A 20,518-nucleotide genomic window follows, 5' to 3' on the forward strand; every position below is an offset into this window, starting at 1 on the left:
TGCCCCATGACCAATAGTGGTGGTGGTGTCACCCTGACAGCCTCCGCTGGAGTCGAGGTCTTCTTCCCCTTAATGGTAGGAGGCATTGGATCCTTACCCTTCCTGGCAGGGGTTGAGGGCCTCTTCTCCTTCATGCCAGGATGTACGGGCTCCTTAGCCTTCCTGGCAGGAGTCGAGGGCTTCTTCCCCTTCATGGAAGGAGGTGCAGGCTCCTTCCCCTTCATGGCAGGAGGTGTGGGATCCTTAACCTTCCTGACTGGTGGAGTGGGAGCCTTAACTGACTTGCCACCACGACTAGGTGGTGCCACCACTGTCCGTGTAGACTGTTTGGTTGAGGCGCTCGACTAGGTCGATGGGACCCTGCTCTTATGGACAGGACAGGGAGGAGGGGGAGGGAAGAAGTCAAGTTGGGCAAGGAAAAGCTTGTTAGGGACAGAGAGGCGGGATGAAGGAGGAGTGATGGGAGGGGAGGTTGAAGGAGTGGTTGTTGGATGTGTATGTCTGCTAAACTTGGGTGCAGGTGCATGGGCAGTGTGCTGATATGAGGTGGATGGCTGTTGGGTGTGTGAGCACTTTCGTCTGTGTCCTTTAGGAGGGGGGGACAGACAGGGTGGGAGAGAACACAGGGGGCATGTCCATGGATGTTGTAGAGCTATCTTCTAGTGAGGTGTGTGCTGCTTGGTGTGGTGATGCTGGTGTTAGATGTTGATGCAGTTCATGCAGGTGTGAGTGTGGATGTGACTGTGAGGGAGGTCGAGGAGGAGGAGGAGGAGAGACAGTGGAGGCAGTGGATATGGTTGTGTCTGCAACTGTCTGGTGTTTGCGTGAGTGATTGTGGGACGAAGTGTGGTGCCTGTGTTTGACTGCTTCACTCTTGTGTGTTGTCTTGTGTGTTGTCTTGTGTGCATGCTCATCTGTATGTGTGCATGGAATGGTTTGGGGTCTGGGAGAGGAGACGGGGACTGGGAAGTGGTAGTTCGAGGTGGGACGGTAGGAACAGGGACAATGGCTGTGCTATCAGAGAGGAGGCCAGAGCCTGAATCGATTGGGCCACCAATCCACTGTGGATGCCCTCCAGGAATGCATTGCATTGCTACATCTGGGATGCCAGCCCCTGGATAGCATTCACAATGGTTGACTGCCCTACAGAGAGTGATCTCAGGAGGTCAATAGCCTCCTCACTCAGGGCAGCAGGGCTCACTGGGGCAGGGCCTGATGTGCCTGGGGCAAAGGAGATGCCCACTCTCCTGGGGCACGGAAAATTCACTGAGGGACTACTGGGAGGGCGGTGCTGTTACGGGGTGGTGGCTGTACCTTGCAGCTGGTTTGGCCACCAGGGAGCTTCCATCAGAGGAGGTATCCTTTCTCCGCCGTGGTGCTCCCCTCGTCTTCCGTCCCACTGGTTCCTTCAGTGTCAGTGGACTCTGCCTCCAAGGTCCTGTGGGATGCAGCTCTCTCTGTCACCGGTGCCCCTACTCCTCCGTCAAATTATGCTAATGCACACATGGACAGGATGACAGAAGAAGCAAGGGGGGGAGAGAAAGAAAGAAAACACTGGGTCATTTACTGCACCAATACCACAGTTGGCATACACAGCACCATCACACACAGGGATCAGGATTGAGCTCTATGCATTGCACTGCCAGTAACTTAGCTAGATGCCAGGGCAAGATGAGGGTCACACACCACCAACCGCACCCCTTCTGGGACCCACAAAGCCCTGACTGACATGGAATGCTAACAAGCTAGGTTACCTGCATTTGCCATACATCCCTTACCCTTGAGATGGATCACGCTGCAATGTCTGGCCTGGCATTAAGGGACACCCACTAATTCACACCCACCACCCAGATCCCATGCCACCTGCCAATATTGTATTAATGCCCACTGTACTCACCCCCTTGTGGCTGCTGTGATGCCCTCAAGCACCCATCAAGCTTTGGGTAGGCCACTGCAAGTATGCAGGCCATCAGGGGGGTCAGGTTCCGATGGGCACCCCTTCCTTGTTGGTAGGTCATCCCCATCTCGGCCTCTGCGGTCTTCCGTGCCCAGCTTCTCAGGTCCTCCCACTCTTTCCGGCAGTGGGTGCTCTGCCTGCCATAGACCACCAGGGTCCGCACATCCTTGGCGATGGCACACCATAATCCCTTCTTTTGATGGGCACAGACCTCCTGAGGTAATACAGAGAGGAGGACATCATTACACATAAAACCCAGCCTGTCACACATATGGCCCAACAATCCCGTTTCCGTCACCATTGGCACACACATTGGCTGGTGCACACCATGTACACCACCACATTAATTTCCCCCATGACACGATGCTTGCACACACATCTCCATGCCTCCTTCCCACATGCATCATGCCCAAGGTGTGCTCACCTGTTGGTCTGGAGGCCCATACAGCAGTCCGTACTGGGGTAGGACCCTATCCACCAAACGCTCCATCTCCTCCGAAGTGAAGGCAGGGGCCCTTTCCCCGGTCACACAGGCCATGGTAGGTTCCAGACACAGGTCACAGCAGCACACGCAGTGTAGGTGTTCTCCTGTTGAAGGTCAGGAAACAAATGAGGAATCATATAGAAAATGGCGGTCACGTCTGCGGAGGTGTACACCCTCACCAGCGGCGCTGATCCCCATTGGCCACTGTACTCCATAGAGCCCCATATTGTCCAATGAGGAATTGCACGGTGGTGCAAGACCGCCTTACGCCACAACGCCGAACATCGGGGGAGTAACCTCACTTCCACCTGTCACTACTTACAGGACAGGCAGTCGTCATTTCATGGTGGCGGACAACGGTCATATCAACCTTAACTGCGTCACAGCTTAGATTTGCACATACCTCGCCATTCCCACTGTCCCATCACATAAATGCACTATGTACAATGAGATTGTTCCATTGTTCAAATTGTGACAGCCTACCGTTGCTGATGAATAGGAGGAGGAAACAAACCCCTGTGTACAGACCCCTTGTGGAATTGGCTACACTGGAGGACAGGCACATTATACTCACCTATAGACTGGACAGGGCCACAATAACACAGCAGTGTGCCCAATTGGAGCCTGACCTGATATCTGCTATCCGTCATCCCACTGGTATCCCCACTCTTGTGCAAGTTCTATCAGTGCTCCATTTCCTGGCAACTGGTTCTTTCCAAGTGACAAATGTCATAGCCAATGTTCTCAATCGTGCTGGCAAGAGTTTTGTCTGCCTTGGTGAAACAAATGTGCAGCTACATAGTTTTCCCCCAGGTGGAAGATCTTGCCACTGTGAAGGCCAGATTCTATGCAATGGGACATATACCCAATATTGTTGGGGCCATTGACGGGACACATATTGCATTAGTCCCCCCGCCAGAATGAACAGGTGTTCAGGAATCGGGGGAGTTTCCACTCACTGAATGTGCAAATGGTGTACCTGGTGGACCACGTCAATGCTAAGTATCCTGGGTCAGTGCCTGATGCCTTTGTTCTGAGGAATAGCAGCATCCCAAATGTAATGGCTCAACTATAGAGGCCCAGGTTATGGCTATTAGATGAGCTATGGTCCCCACTCACTGCATGTTAGTATATGCCTTCAGGCATCATCCCCAGATCATTGTGTGAGGCTAAATGCTGCCCTTCAACACTTGCAGGTTACTCTGGCTACCCAAACCTATGGTGGCTGCTGATCCCTGTGAGGAATGCCAGGACAGGGGCAGAGAAATGTTATAATGAGGCACTTGGGCGAATCAGAAGGATCATCGAGAGTTCCCTCGGGTTCAGGTGCCTCCATCTGACAGGTGGATCCCTGTGCTACTCACCTGGGAAGGTATGCCAGATAGTAGTGGCATGCTGCATGTTGCACACCCTGGCCCTCAGACGGCATGTACCTTTTCTGCAGGTGGAGAAGACTGGAGATGCCTCTGTGGCAGCAGTGGACCTGAGGACATTGAGGATGAGGAGGCAGAGGATGAGGATGAGGACAACTGAACATCAGTTATACGTCAATACTTCCAATGACACGCAGGTGAGACAGTGCAACTGACCATTCCTATTGATGTTTTCTGTGTGGCTGTAGCATGATGGCATTAACTTCCATTGCACCTCAACTTACTGTCACCTATGGCTTGTCATTTTACAGATGTTGGTGAGATAACAACTGTGTACTGATGTGATCAGTACAGACAGCTACAGGTCATTATTTCTATGCTCTCACAGTGTTCAGATCATTTGCACTAGAAGTGACTGTTTCCATATATGCAAATTTTCCACACATAAAATACTAGTAGTCAAGTTGTGTTAAAGGGTGTTTACTGTAGTGCTATGAAATTGAGGGAAAAGTGCAATGGAATTGGGTGATGATGGAGGAAAGCCCAGGGTATTGTTCCAGTCTGTTTGTAGCACAGGTGCACTGTCCAAGGGGCCATAGGAAGGGGAGCAAAGGCAGTTCTAAGTGGACAAGGTGATAGTGTGGGACACAAGGGGGACAATCAGGTGAGTCTCATTTCCTGGCGGTGGTCTTGGAAAGTGTCTGTGGCTTCTGTCTGGATTGCAGGGAACGTTTGCGGGGTGGTTCACCTTCGGCAGGGGGAGGGGTGCTGGTGGCCTGTGGGTCCTGTGGCAGGTCCTCCTGCCCATTAGCTGAAGTAGAGGGCTGGTCAATGGACTGGCTAGTGGTAGGGGTCCACTGGTGTGTTGTTGCTTTCCTCATGATGTTGGCCATGTCTGTCAGCACCCCTGCTATGGGGATCAAGGTGGTATTGGCCTGTAAGCCCTCCCTGCACCTCTGATACTATTCCCCCTGCAGCCACCTGTTCTCCTGCATGTTATCAAGGATTTGGGCCATCGTGTCCTGGGAATGTTGGTAGGCTCCCAGGATCTCGGTGAGTGCCTCATGGAGAGTCGGTTCCCTGGGCCTGTCCTCCCCCTGGCGCCCAGCAGTCCTCCTAGTATCCCTGTTGGCCTGTGCCTCTGTCCCCTGAACAGTGTGCCCACTGCCACTGACCACAGGTCCCTGATTGTCTTGGAGGCGAGGTGTGGACTGTGGTCCCTGTACAGGTGGGCACACTGCTGATTGACGTGTCCTGGGGACAGAGGTGTGGGTACATTGGGTGGGTGCTGTGGTGTTGGATACTGATGAGGGAGGCTCTCTGGTGGATTGTGAGTGGGCTGGGGTGTCCGACTGTCCAGTTGTCCCTGATGTGCCAGGTTGGTCATCCAGATCCTGAAGTCCAGAGTTACTGTCATCACTGGGGGCATCTTCTGTTGGGGTACTGGATAGTCGTGGCACCTCCTCACCGCTGGGATTGGCTGGTGCACCTGTGGGGATGTAAGTGATGTATTATGATTCATGTCTGTGACATATTGTACATCCCTGACTTCCCCTCTATATTTGCTGTTGTCCTGCCACCTTTGTTTGTGTATGGTGATGTATTGTGTGAGTGTTAGTTTGCCTATGCTGTGCATGCTTTAGTGATTAGTGTCCATGCAGGGCTGGGAGGGCTGTCCATGCATGCAAGCATTGGTATGGCTTGCAGGATTTGGCATTGCGGTTAGTCATATGTGTAGGTGCAGTGTGTGGGATGGAGTGGAGTTATGGGAGTGAGGGGATGTGAAGGCATGCAGGTATGGGGGGTGATAAGTAGTAAATGTTGACTCACCAGTGTCCAGTCCTCTGGCAACTCCAGTGAGTCCCTCAGTATGCAGTAATGTCAAGACTTGCTCCTCTTACGCTGTGAGCTGTAGGGGAGGAGGTGGGGGTCAACCGCCAGTCCTCTGGATGGTTTAGCTGGTGCCATGCTGCCACGGAATGTACCTTACCCCGTAAGCCTTTCCACCTCTTCCTGATGTCCTCCCTTGTTCTTGGGTGTTGTCCCACGGTGTTCACCCTGTCCACGATTCTCCGCCATAGGTCCATCTTCCTGGAAATGGAAATTTCCTCCACCATGACCCTTAACTCCTCATCAGTGAAACGGGTGTGCCTTTGTGGGGACATAGGTGTTGTGTGGTGTGTGTTGGTGAGAGTGTGTTGAGTAATGTGGTGGGGTGTGTAATGTGGGGTGTGTGAGGGATGTATGGGTGTGTATGGTGTGTGTGTCCAGTTGTCTCTGTGCTATTCGTGTCAATCTCCTGGCAGTAATTGTTGTTCATAAAGGGTTGTGGGTAATGTGGGTGTGTGTTTAATGGTGCTGTGGGTAGGTGTGTGTGGTGTGTGTATGAGTGTCAGGTGTGTGTTTTTAGTATTGGCCAATGTAGTGTTGTTTTGTATGTGGGTGTCCATTCTGAGCGCAGCGGTATGTACCACCAATGGTTTACTGCCATTGAATGTCTGCAGGGTTGTATGTGTAATGATTCATAATGTGTTGGGCATTGTGTTGTTGGCATCGCCACTTTAGCACTGACCTTTGGGATGGTGGATTTGTTTATGTGGCTGTATGCTGTCGGATTGGTGTGTGTTTGTCATAATATGGGAAACTGATATTCGCAACTGCAGCGGTATGTTGGTGGCCATCACCGTGGCAGTAAGCGGGATTTACTACCATTGTCATAATGAGTGTTTTTTTTTCATGTGTGTAAGTACTAAGTGTGACTACATTGGTATTGCATGAGCTTTGCATGTCTCCTATATAAGCCTTGGCTGCTCATCAACAGCTACCTCTAGAGAGTCTGGCTTCTAGACACTGCGTGCACTAAACTAATAAGGGATAACTGGACGTGGTATAAGGTGTAAGTACCATAGGTACCCACTACACACCAGGTTAGCTTCCTACAACTTGCCAAGTCAAATTGTCAGTTTAAAACTGCACACACAGATACTGCAGTGGCAGGTCTGAGCCATATCTACATGGCTACTTATGATGAGTGGCACAACCAGTGCTGCAGTCCCACTAGTAGCATTTGTTTTACAGGCCGTAGATACCTCTAGTGTACTTTACTAGGAACTTACTAGGAAATCAAATATGCCAATCAGGAAAAGCCAGTTGCACATACACTTTACGCAGGAGGACTTGCACTTATAGCACTGGTTGGAAGTGGTAAAGTGCCCAGAGTACCAGAAACAGCAAAAACAGAGTCCAGCACACAGTCAAAACATTGGAGGCACAGGCAGAAATGTCAGGGGAGACCATGGCAAGGATGCCAGGTCTAACAATGACATTCCACTCCAGAACAATCCTCTCAATACCATGACCCTGTACACCAGTCCACTCCACTCCAGTTTATGCTAATCCACTGTATGGCTATATATAATAAATTACTCCACTCTATGTCACTCTACTGTACGCTACTCCACTGTATACCACTTCACTCTATACCACGCCACTCTCCACCACTCCACTGTACCCCAACATAGTGTGCACTATTTCACTATATGTCACTCCAGTGTATGGCAGACCAGTCTACATCACTCCACTCTAGAACACTCAACTGAACATCACTCCACTGTACACCACTCCACTCTACGCTATTCCACTGTATGCCACTGCACTAAGTGTGACTACATTGGTATTGCATGAGCATACTACTCTATGCTATTCTGCTGTATGCTGCTCAACTCTATGACACTCTAGTCCATGCCAATGCACTGTATGCTACTAGACTGTATGTCAGTCCACTGTACACTACTGCTCTGTACACAACTCCTCTGTACAGCACTCAATTCTATGCTATTCCACTGTATACCACTCTAACACATGGTATTTTACTGTACACCACTACACTCAATGAAACTTCACTGTATGACATTCCTATATACAGTATTGCACTCTTACCACTCCACTCTATGACACTCCACATATTGCTATTGTACTGTTGCCCCTACACTGTACCTTACTGCACTGAATACCGCTCCATTCTACACTACTGTGCTTTACACTACTCCATTGTACACTGTTACACTCTACCATACTACACTCTACGCCACTCCACTGTTCACTATTCTGCTGTATGCCACTCCACTCGAGCACACTCCACTGTAAGCTATTCCACTCTTTGCTACACCACTATATGCTATTCCACCTTATACAACTATGTTCAATGACACTCAACTCTACCCTATTTTACTCTATGCCACTCCACTCTACCACATTGCACTATACACCACTACATTGTAGACTTTTCCACTGTATGCTACTCCACTATTCCCCACTACATACTATGCCACTCCACTGTATGCCACTCTACTGTACACTATTCCAATCTACACCACTCTAAGGCACGCCACTGTACACCACACTACTGTACACCAATCCACTCTGCACTACTCCACTACTCCACTATACACTATTTCAATGTGTGTCACTATAGTGTACGCTATTCTACAGTACGTCACCCCACTGTACCACATTCCACTCTACTCAACTCTTTGACACTATACTCTATGACAGTACATTTACGACACTATCCTCTACTCTAATGTACTACACTCCTCTTAATGGCACTCCACCAAACATCAGTAAACTCTACTATTTCAAAAAAGTTTATATTACAAATAAGATAAATGGAATTAAATGAAAAAATAAAGGTTAAACATTTGTTATAGTTAGGAAAAAATATGTTTTCTTTCTATACAAACCAAATTTAAAATACACAAACCTGGGAAGTTATAGCTATAACTCACATTTATAATTTACACATCACCTTTAAATTCTTATAACTTTATTCTCTAACTACAAACAGGAGATAAAGTGCACAAAAATATAAATGTCTAAACTTTAAAATATCAGAACTCGCACAACTCAATTCATAGTGTATTCAACTCTGTAGCACACTGCATTAACCATATCTTTCACCTTCGTCATACACTGCTTCCACCATCTTAAATTATTTCACTTATACATGTAAAAAAAAAAAAAATAGTATGTATAAGAACAATAATGACATTACACCATTTTATATTATTTCACTTATACCATGTAAAATAATAAAATAATAGTATTTATAAAAACGTAAATGACATTGAACATCAAATCTTTTGTAAGAACACAGTAAATGCTAGACTGGCGAGTTACAGTTAATGTAGTGTGGCTGCCGAGTTGAACTGAAGAACAGTTTCAGGTGAGGTGAAGCCCACTAAGTGGCACAAGGAGAGACATAGGCGAATATGCTCTGTGGGGTCCATCCAACCACGAAATAGAAGATACACAGATAGAAGACCAGCAATAATAAATATTCCCTATGGGCTCAAGAGTAAAAGAAAAGCAACCTATCTATTAAGAAAGACAGCAAAAGATTCAAGTGAATTTCCTCTCTGAAGTCACCCCAAGAGTGAAAGACAAGTAACGTGCTGAAAGGTCCTCCTCAGCACACAAAGAAATATTCTCTATGAGCTTCAGCGAGGAGCGAGAGATGAGTAATGCACAGATGGAATGTTTATTAAGTACCATGAAATGCTCAATGGGGGGTTTCATTGAATATAAAGTGGAGCAAACTACCTAACATTTTAGCCAGATCACAAAATAAAGTGTGTGCAAAGTTCATGTAATTTGCTTTTATCTAATTATGAAAGATGTCTTGATAATTTCATGAAATTACATTAAGTGGAATACCTCATTTAACTCATGTTTTAGTGAGAAAAGCACAGTGAATAACAGCTGCTTGTGTTCTGTCGTTCCGAAATGTTTGCAGTACTTCTTAATTTTGAATCTTATATATTGTTGTAAATTTTTACATTAATGGTGCATAATTACATGATGCATAGTCGTGAATTTCTTGCAACAAGTGTAATTCACAAAATTACGTGAATTATGCCAGCATATTTTAAATTTCACCAAAAAAACTGAAGAAAATTATTACTCTTGCAATAGAATAATCGTATGTTTGGGAATGAAAGGTTAACAATGAAAAGAAGTGTGGCTAGATGCCCTTAGAAGAGGGTATGAAGAAGTTGCCCTCTAAGAGGTCAAAAACAATGGATTATGTGGTTAATCTGTAAACCTATTGGGAGGCAGAGATGTATGGTGCAGTCTAAGGGCAGATAACCTACTAGGACATTCGGTGAGAGAGGGAAGGTGCAAACTGAACAAGACAGCAAGTGCTTGAAACAAATCACTTCAGCAATATACAGTAATTACAATTTAAAAGCCTAACTAAAGCAAGCTGTGATAAAAACAGAAAAGTGACAGTTTAAAAATGCAGTCAGAGCAGCCAAGGCGTTTGCCAAAGAAAATCCAAAAGGTAAATGCCAATAACAGGTGTTTTAATTCTATAGTCTGAATAGAATAAAGTATGTTTCATTTATATTTTATTTAATATTTTATATAATACACATTATATAATACAGACTGTGAGAAATTGGATTACTGGTTGGCTGGGTTGCGAACCCTGGTCAAGCACCAATCACAATCCATGTCAGAGTAATGCACAAGCAAACCCAGAATTATCCTGTGCTCAACCCCGTGGTAGCTTGGCACAGAACAGTCAGGCTTAACTTAGAGGCAATGTAGAAACTATTTATGCAACACAGTAAAACAGTGAAAAATGCACAACAAGGGGTTCCACACCAGGTTAGAAAAATCTAATAGATAAAACAAGACCAAAGTAAGAAAAATCCAATCCATAGGATTGGAGTTATGATTTTTTTAAAATAAAGTGTAAAATAGCTCCAAAAAGCAGAAAGTGTAACCTGTGTCTATCTGGTTGCGCTTGACCCGGTCAAAGTCAAAGGTTCAGGCCAACCGCAATGGAACGCAGGTCAGATACAATCCCAGATCAGTCATGTTGAAGGCCTACCTCCAAAAGCTTTGCACCAAGGGCCCACTATACGTTGTGGAGGGCCACGATGAGCAAGGTGAGCAGTGCAGGAGGCTGTTGGTGTGATGCAAAGAGGTGGTTTGGCTTCGAGAACGGGTGGGCTAGTGCTCTGCATTGGTCGTCCCCCACGAGTAATTGATGTTGCAGTGTGAAAAGGCGGGCTGGTGGTGGTGTGCACTGATTTTCAGTGCAAGTGGTGCGGTCTCAGTGCAAATGTGGTCATTTGTGGTTGGAAATATCCCAAAAGCTTCACTTAAGACCCTATGAGCCACACCAAGGATCCAACTCACTGCAGCTGAGCCCAGGAGCTGTTTGTGGAGCCTTTTATGTCCCTAAGGGTCAGATCAGAAGGCCAGCAGACTATCTCTTGGAGTCACTCTGGAGTCCTGGGTTTAAGATAAAGTTGCGGGTCCAGCTCCTCCTCCGCAAACAGGAGGGCAGTAGACAGGAGGTCAACACAGTTCAGCACAGTGGCAGTCCTTTTAGCAGCACAACAGTTATTCTTCCTGGCAGCATATCCACAGGTCCAGTAGTGTACTGGAGAGTTGGTGTCTGAGGTCCAGTATTTATACCCAGCTGTGCCTTTGAAGTATTGGAAAACATTGCAGAGGTTTCCCTGAGAAGGTCCTAGGCATCCTGCCTCCCTGTTGTGGCTCCAGACTAACTACAGGGGATATGCAGTCCTTTCTGTGGAGGAAGAACACAGTCTATTCAAGAGTAAATAGGGATGTGCCCAGCTCCTCTGTCCGATCCTGCCAGTGATGGCCCTTCCAGACACACCTCAGATCTCCATTGTGTGGCTGTCTTGTGACCCAGGTACCAGTTACAGGCACTACTTTGCTAAGGCAGGAAAATGCCAACTTTCTAAACGTGGCATTTTCAAAATTGTAATTTGAAATCCAACTTCACCTTAAGTTAGGATTTAAAATTCCATTTCCAAAGACACTCAACATGAACTGTTTATCTATTCCCATTTGGAAATTATTCTTATTAGATGTAATGAGGCAGCTCTGGGGTTATCCTATGGGAGAGATACATCTTGCAGTATTGAAAAAACAAATATAAGAGTTTTTCAGCTCCAGGACATGTACTACTTAAAAGTATAGGTCCTGCTTTTCAAATAAATTCCCCCCATTCCATGTGGGCTGTACAGGGCATACCTTAGGGATGACATATGTATTTGAAAGGAAGGTTTTGGGCCTAGCAAAAGGTTTACTTTGCCAGGTCAAATGGCAGCGTAAACCTGCACACACAAGCTCTGCATTGGCAGGTGTGATACATTTTTATAGTGCTACGTAAGTGGGTGGTACAACCAGTGTCCAGGACTACTAGTAGCATTTAATTCACAGACCCTGGGAACAGGTAGTGCCACTTTCCTTTGAACTTACAATTAAATATATATGCCAATTGGGGATAGGCCTCTCTTACCATGTTCTAAGCAACGAACACATGCACTTTTGCACTGGTTAGCAGTAGTAAAGTGCACAGTCCTAAGACCAACACAAGCTAATTCATCCAAAAAATAGGAAGGCAACATGTTTGGGGATGACCCTGCAGAAAGCGCCAATCTAAAAAGAGACCAAATCATAGTGACATCAGAGCAATTAACAATTCACAGAGTGAACATAAAAAGAATTGGAAAATTAACACACTGGCATGTACCATTGTTCATAAGATTACATTGTCTAGGTAAACATGGAGGTTTAACTTGATTAGGAATGAAAGGGTAAATTTGTGTGTTGGAGTCAAGTCTAAATTGGATTTCCGTTTTATATTTAGAATTATGGGGTACATAGCTAGCGAGTCAACTAGGAGCCTTTTACTACCTTGATAAAATTTATTTCATGCGTCTTTTAATTGAAAAGTGAGAGGATAGCATCTTTAGCTCACTAGGGAACATTATTCCAGACTCATGTGACTGTTTCTTCTTGTTGAATTTTGGGATTTCAAGTTCAGAACCTTCACTTCTGGAGTATCTGTTGATCCATAGTTTAGGAAATCTGCATTTTTCTATTGGTCACCCTCAATTTCCCATATTTTATATTTCTTGGGGCCTCTTTCTACTTGAAATGTGACTCAAAGCACTGTGACACTGCTTTTCAATATATGCTATGTGTTCTCTCTGTCCCTAAAATTGTACTATTAAAATTGGTTTAACCAAAGTGTTGCATTTAACTTTCTTGTAGGGCCATTGTAGATGGTGCTGAAAATGGTTCTGTGGCTTGAAAGTAAAATTTCATGTGAACTACAGTATGTAATTAGACCAATCACATATATGACAACATTTTACAGTTGACAGGAGCACCTCTGTGCTGTGCGTGGGCTAAATTTTAAAAGCACTCAGGCACTTGAAATCGAAAAGTGCTTTTGTCACGTATAAAGTCAATTTTTTATATATTCATAAGTCACTGCTAGAGTGTGACTTTCTAGGCCACAGCAGTGGTTGCTTAACATATAAAAAGTGACACACTACATATTGAGAATAGTTTGCTCTCCAGTAAATAAATACCCAAAAGCTATTTTCACTGAGTAGGTTAGGCATGGTTTTTGAGGAACAAGCCTAGGTAATGGAAATATTTATTTCACATCTTCACCAAGGAAAATAGTGCAACAATGAATTAAAGTTCTCTTTCATTTGGTTTCAAAATCTAATTTAATGATAAAAGTAATCTGTTGATGATTGTAGAGAAAAGTACTTTTATGAATGTGTAATTACTTAGAACTAGTTTTCCCTGTTGGTTCAATACACATTCTTGACAAGGAGTTAATGACTATGCTGCCAGAGGGCAATGTCTTGTCCTCTAGGCCCAGGAATGTAAGGGTGTTGTCAGCACTTGGCACATAACAGGAATTAACATTATGGGAGGTGAACTAGAGCAGTTGAAAGAGCAAAGGGCAGCTTTTGCACTTCCTCTTTTGAACTGGAAATGCCAATTGGGGCTATTAGGATCTTCTGATACACACTCACCTGGATCTGACCACTGAGACGATGTTGGACATTTTATCCTCTGAAGGGCAGCCAACGATCCAGGAACCATCACCCTTAAATCACACACTGCCCTAAGGGGGGTTGGGATAAAACAAGAAAACATAGGCTGGCAGCACCAGGTCTGCTCTGCTGCCTTGCGCAACTGCATAAGAGGGTCTACACTCACTGGACTTTTTGATGTTGGTGTGGATGCAGTGCGCTGAAAACAACAAGGAGGATAGTTTACCGACAGTTCTCAGCATATACTGACTAAGTTATTTACAATAGTATACACTTACAGGCTTCATCACAAATACTGCATGAGAGCAGGTATAATTCAATAGTAAAGCTAGAGTTTACTGACACTCCCAGGAATCATTTAACATATGGTTTTCAGTTCAAGCTCGAATACATATATTGTGCGCTCTAAAGTCTTCTCTTATTCTTGCTACAAACTGGTCAAGAAATACTGATGTGAGGATTTTCAGCTCTGATGTGACAAAAGTTTGGAGCGCCCACTCAGCAAATGTGTCTGGAGCACTACAACTATAGAAACATTGAGAACAAAAATAATATCAGATTTCCAAAAGATTAGTTTTTTCTTTCAAAGAACTCAGGATTGTGTTTAGGGTCAGATTTAAAGAAAAGTTGTGCAGCATGGAGCTGCACCAAAATTGGCAGCGCCGCGCTATGTCACTCTAGAAATGCAGGGATGCACCGTATTTAAGGGAATATGGCGCACCCCTGCATTTCCCCTTGTGCTGGTGCTAAATTTTGCTGCCAGTGCCAACGCAGGCATCCTTGCAACATCGTGCCAGGATGTCTGTGTTGAGGGGTGTGATGGTTTATGTGCGGTAAAGTGTCCCTTCCTGCACAAAAACAATAAAAAATGGCGCTTTGGCACTTCTGTGTGTGCTGCACAATGCAGCACAGACAGAAGTGCCAAAGCATCATTTTCAAATGATTGTTTATGTGCAGGAAGGGACATCTTCCAGCACATAAACAATAATTTCTGACATTTTGCTTTTTCTATGTGTGCGGCAGAATGCAGCACACATAGAAAAAGCAAAAAACAAGGCGGAATAAAAGTATTCCTTCTTGTTGAGCCCTGCTAGTGCAACACCTGGGGGTGGCGTTAGATTTTCGTGCTGCCTCAGGTTTATGAAATTTCATAAATCTGAGGCAGTGTCAAAATGCAATGGGTGTTGCTGTGGCACGCCCACAGCAACACCCATTGCACGTCCCTTCCACACACACTACTGCATGGGAAGGGGCCGTATTTGCAAGGTGGCGTTAAGCCACAAAAAGTGGTTTAATGCCACCTTGTAAATACGGCACTGTGCTTAGCGCCACAGAGCGTCAGAAAAAGTGATGCTCCTGTGGCGCTAGGGGCCTATAAATACGTCCCTTAGTCTTTAGCTTAATCTATAGATCAGTGCACACCAACCTGTGGTCAAGTACTTAGCCTTGTCTTTAATCCTTCAACTGGAATACCGAGTAAGACGTTGTGGCTGTGGTTCACAGAGCCAGGGAGGAGGAAGGATCATTGCACAGGACATGAAGACAAAGGAAACATCAGGATTATGGGAGCAGCATAGAGGTTTGGCCTGAGGAATACTAGAGCACTGGAGATTTCTGGCTGACTCAGAAGCTGAGTTCAGGCATGATGCTTGCTAAGGTCAGGAACAAGGTCAAGCAACAAATCAGGTTCAGGCACAATTTAAATCCTCAATGGGAGTGGCTGATTACTGAAAGGTACTTGACTCACATGGGAGGCTGGAATGTTCCAAACAAGCCCTGGGTGAGAACACATGTCAGCATAATGGTTTTGACCTTTACTGAAGGCAGGTGCAAGTGACAGTTGGAGCCAATAACCCGTTGGAGGTGGAACCAATAATCTATAACAGGTGGAGTCAATTAACATTAGTGGGTGGAGTCAATAGACCATGGCAGTTGGAGCCAATAAGTCATGGCAGGTGGAACCAGTAAGCATTAGCAGGTGCAATCAATTAACATTAGCAGGTGGAGTCAGTAGGTCATAGTAGTTGGAGCCAATAAACCTGGAAAGATGTGGCTCTCCTTCACAAGTGTGCAAACCAAACAATCTAAGTGAACCAAGGCACATGAGGTTAAAAGGGTTCATGTGTTCTGGGAGGAGGGTACATGAGGTTCAATGCGTTCATGTGCTCTGGGAGGGGGTTTGCAAAGAGGTTAGGTGGAGTGAGATCAAGGGCTCTGTGTATGTCTGACGTATATCCTGGTGTTACAGAAGGCCATGAAGTGCTAAGGGAGAAATAAAATATGGGCCCTGTGCACCAAACCCACAGTACAGACGGCGCAAGAGGGGGTCTTCACGGTTCCCAAACACCCCTCCACAAGGAAAACCTAAGGGACGCAGTTTGTCCAGGTGACGAGCTTGGAAGGAATGAGACAGATGAGGGGTATGAACATTGCTGATTGGTTCCCAAAACTGTTCTTCAGGATCATACCCTTTCCAATTTAGCAAAAAGAGCATGTTCTTGGAGTCTTTGTAGGACTTCCTTGACATAACCTATGTGTTTTGTCATGTTTTGTGAATAAATAAGGATGTCATCAATGTATAAAACTATGCAAACGTCCAGTAGATCTTGAAGAACTCCATTTCTAAAGTACTGAAATTCTGCAGGAGCATTATATAACCCAAATAGCATGGCTTGGTATTGGAATAGTCCGAACTTAGTTCAAAAAGCTGTTTTCCACTCGTCACCTTCCTTTATGCGAATAAGGTGGCATGCACTACCCAGGTCTAATTTAGTGAACACAGTGGACTTTCGAACCTGATCGAGCAAGACCGTGATTAAAGGCAATGGATAGCTGTTCTTCACTGCAACTTTATTTAATGCCCTATAGTTGATGCATACCCGTAACTCACCATTCTTCTTTGGAACAAAGAAGAGTGAGGATGATGCAGGAGAGGAGGAGTGACAAATGAATCCTAGGGCTAGCAGCTCATCTAGGTTTTTCTTTAGGTGCTTTGTCTCGAGTTCAGAGAGAGCATAGACACAGCTGCAAGGGAGTGCTGTGCTCAGAATTAGGTCAATGTGGCAATCATATTCCATATGGGGAGGTAATTGAGTAGCCTTTTGTTCATCAAAGACATTTCATAAATACTGATATTTTACAGGAAATTGTGTCATAGATGCTTGTTTTAGAGCTGCACATGACAAGGGAGGTAGAACCCCCTGTGGCTCTTTATAACAATGTGTTCAACAGTAGTGGGAACCCAGGGTGACAATGCGAAGGGACCAAGCGATGATGGGATTGCGCAGTTAAAGCCAGGGATCTCCTAATATTGTGCCAAAGGAGGGTGTATCAATGAGATCAAATGTCAAGGTCTCAGTATACCCATTCTCACATACAAGAGAAATTGGGACAGTTTGATATGTGATCATCTCAGAATAGAGCTTGGAGCCATCCACAGCTCTAACCAGTTCTGGTTCATTTTTCTTAACGCGTGGACTATGTAAGGAACTGACCAAGGCTAGGTTGAAGAAGTTTCCAGCAGCCTCAGAGTCCAGGAGTATAGGTAAAACCTTCCACTGTTGGGACGAAAGTAAAAAGACGACTTGCACTGCAAAATGTTATAGAATCTTATGGAAGGTTTTTGACAAGTAATGTGGGGGTCTGTTCTAGGGCCACACCCGACTAGCTGACCCATGTGTCAATGGAGCTACCTAGTTTTCCTGCACCAAATCAGACATCACAGCAACATTACCTTGAATTCCTTTGGCTTGACAGTACACTCTCAAGTAACATGCCCTGACTTACTACAATACAAACCCAAATTTAACTTTTTTCTACATTCCTTCTCCTCAGCAGTGCGATGACCATGCAAGCCCCCTATCTGCATAGGCTTTGTATTATCCTGATTCTTAGACTCTGTCTCTTTTCGCTCTGGACATACTACAAAATTTTGGGCTGCCACCCAAGGACATTCCCCTGTATACTCAATTAACAGATGGCCTAATTGGACAACTAAGTCAATGAATTTGGAGAAATCCGATGGGGGATCTGCAAAGTACACCACAGAATCTTTTAAGTCATCCCTTAACCCTCTACAAAAGAGGGAGGTTCTCTTCTCTTCTGGCCACTGGGTTTCTGTAACCAGTCCACAAAAGGTTGTAATATAAGTCAGGAGATCCTTTTTGCCCTGAAATAAGTTTAATAACTCATTTTCACTAGCCTGAACAAAGTTGTGTGTAGCAAAGAGATGGCACACCATATCTTAAAAACTCCCAAAATCATGTAAACCTGGGTCATTATTTGTAATGGGTGGAAATAGCCAGGACATGTCAGGATATGATAAAGGAAATGTTATCTGTCTGAAGGGAAGGCTTCTGATTTTACAAGAAATTGCAACTGGCAATGACTCCAGTATCCATCAAATGTATTACTATCCCCAAATACCTTTTCCAGCTGATCCAGGGGCACAGGGGCTGGAGTGGTTACAGTGACATGAACCGGAATAACAGTTCCAGTGGAGGAAGTATTTATTGGATTTCCTATATCACCAAAATATCCAGCCTGGAGAACGGACGTGTACCTTTGGGAGTCACCCCTGCCCCTACATCAAACAACCAGGGTGAATGGTGGAGGCGATATCACACTAGTTCATCTTTGAGTGACAAACTTTCCAGTTGCAAGGACTGAACTTCATTTTGGACATCAGATAGTGCCCTTGCTAATTCTAACACACTTGGAGTGTCCTCTCATAGGGCCTGAGCTAGGTCTTCAACATGCAATTGGTGATCCAAATTGTGTGAGCGGTGGAGACATGAGGGGCTTGGCCTTCTGTTACGCACTCACCTGGTTCCAACCACTGAGATAATGCTAGACCTCTTATCCCCATGAAGGGCAGCTGATGATCGAGGCACCACAATTCTTAAATCACACACTGCCCCCGAGGGGAAGGGAGGTTCGGATAACACAAGAAAAGATAGACTGGTGGCATAAGGTTTGCTCTGCTGCCTTGCAACACTGTGTATGAGGGTCTTTATTCTCTGGACCTTTTGGTGTGGTTAGGATGCAGTGCACTGGAACAACAAGGAGAACAGCATATTGTAACTAAGTAGTTATTTACAATATTACACACTTAATCAATCAAGCAATCAGTGTAAATGTAAAGCATGGCTAATCACACTGTAGGGTCTCAAGGCGCTAGCAGAAGGGGATGTTGCAGTTCAGTTGAAGATCCAGGTCTTGAGGTCCTTCTTTAATTGAGGCACTGAGAGTGATTTCCTGAGGTGTAGTGGTACAGCATCCCAGGTCGGTGCAGTAAGGTAGGAGAAGGATCCTCCTCCGGTCGAGTTCTTGGAATCTTGGGGATGGTGGCCAGGGACTGTTGGGCGTAGTGGAGATGTCTGGTGGGTGTGTAAAAGGATAGGCAGTGGTACAGGTATGCGGGTCTGATTTTGTCGAGAGAATTGTAAGTGTGCGTAAGGAGCTTGAAGGTGATTCTTTTTTCGATCAAGGGCCAGTGAAGGTTTCTTAGGTGACCGGTGATGTGGCTGTGGCAGGAGATATTCAGGATGTGTCTGGCCGTGGCCTTTTAGATTCTCTGCAATTTCTTTTGGAGTTCTGGAGTTTCTTTTAGAGTCTTTTGGCATGTAGAGTGTGTTGCCGTAGTCAAGCTTGCTGCGGACGAGCGCCTGGGTAACCATTCTCTTGGACTCGGTGGGGATCCATTTGAAAATCTTTAGAAGAAGGCAGAGCATATGGAACCAGGCGGATGATACAGCGTTGATTTGGTGGTTCATTGAGAGCGAGGAGTTGAGGATGATGCTGAGGTTATGTGCATGGTCAGAGGGTGTGGGGGAGTTACTGAGCACTGCGGGCCACCAGGAGTCATCCCAGGTGTAGGAGGTGGCACCAAGGATAAGGACTTCGCTTTAGTCAGAGTTGTGTTTGGGGCAGTTGTCCTCATCCAGGTTGTGACTGCCTTAATTGTGATGAATCGATTTTACTTTCCCCTTGGGATACAGGAGTCATCTTAGTCTCTGGCTTGCAGGCCTGTTCACCCATCACCTAGTGACCTTTTATCTATTTAGTTTACTCAGTTTTTTTCATTTATTTTATTATTTCTTTTAGCTTTCGCTATGTGCTTACATTTTATAAGAAATGTTTTGATTTTCATTATCAGTTCCATTCTGAGAAGGTGTCATTGTCGGCATCTCTATCAGTGATATACGTAGGTATTGTCATCATGTCCCTTTCCCACTTACATGTGATAGGAACATCATGTGCACTTGTTAGGGATTGTTTATGCAATTACCAACAAGAAGTCTGCCACATTATCAGTTGTTTAGGAACATACCTGCTTCAGGGATCCTACATGATCTGCATAAATACACCTCATTCGAACAAGGTCATTAAAGGGGTTCTTTCCAGATGCCATCTCGGCTGCATGCCACCTTGCTGCAGAACCCAGCCTTTGTGTCAGCACGGGAACTGACCTAGAGACCTCATTCCAAATGTAACGTGGGACGGGGGGGTCGCTTCTCATGGACATGGTACTGGCAGTTTAGGTTTCTCATACCTATCTTTAACTAGGGTAGAGAATGAGGCTTTCTTGGTTAGGAATTTTATATCTCATGTTTATTTAAGATGGTGGAAGCTTTAATATTCATAGCTCTCATTTTCACAATTCTGCTTCTGTTACTGTTCGTTATCCTAATTATTGCAGCACATGCATTTTATTTTAGCTTGCAGTCTTTTCAATAAATATACTAAAAACTCTCCTGCATCTCCTTCGTTGCCTTTGTGTGTATGAGACTTGTTT

General features: G+C 45.2%; 1 protein-coding gene across 1 annotated transcript in view; it reads right to left on the reverse strand.

Annotated features, from left to right (window-relative positions):
- The window catches only part of TNNI3K (TNNI3 interacting kinase), a 2,589,932-nt gene that overhangs the window by 814,900 nt on the left and 1,754,514 nt on the right, over positions 1-20,518 (reverse strand). The window lies entirely within an intron of this gene.

The sequence above is a fragment of the Pleurodeles waltl genome, chromosome 4_2, assembly GCF_031143425.1.
Source record: "Pleurodeles waltl isolate 20211129_DDA chromosome 4_2, aPleWal1.hap1.20221129, whole genome shotgun sequence".
Lineage (NCBI taxonomy): Eukaryota > Metazoa > Chordata > Amphibia > Caudata > Salamandridae > Pleurodeles > Pleurodeles waltl.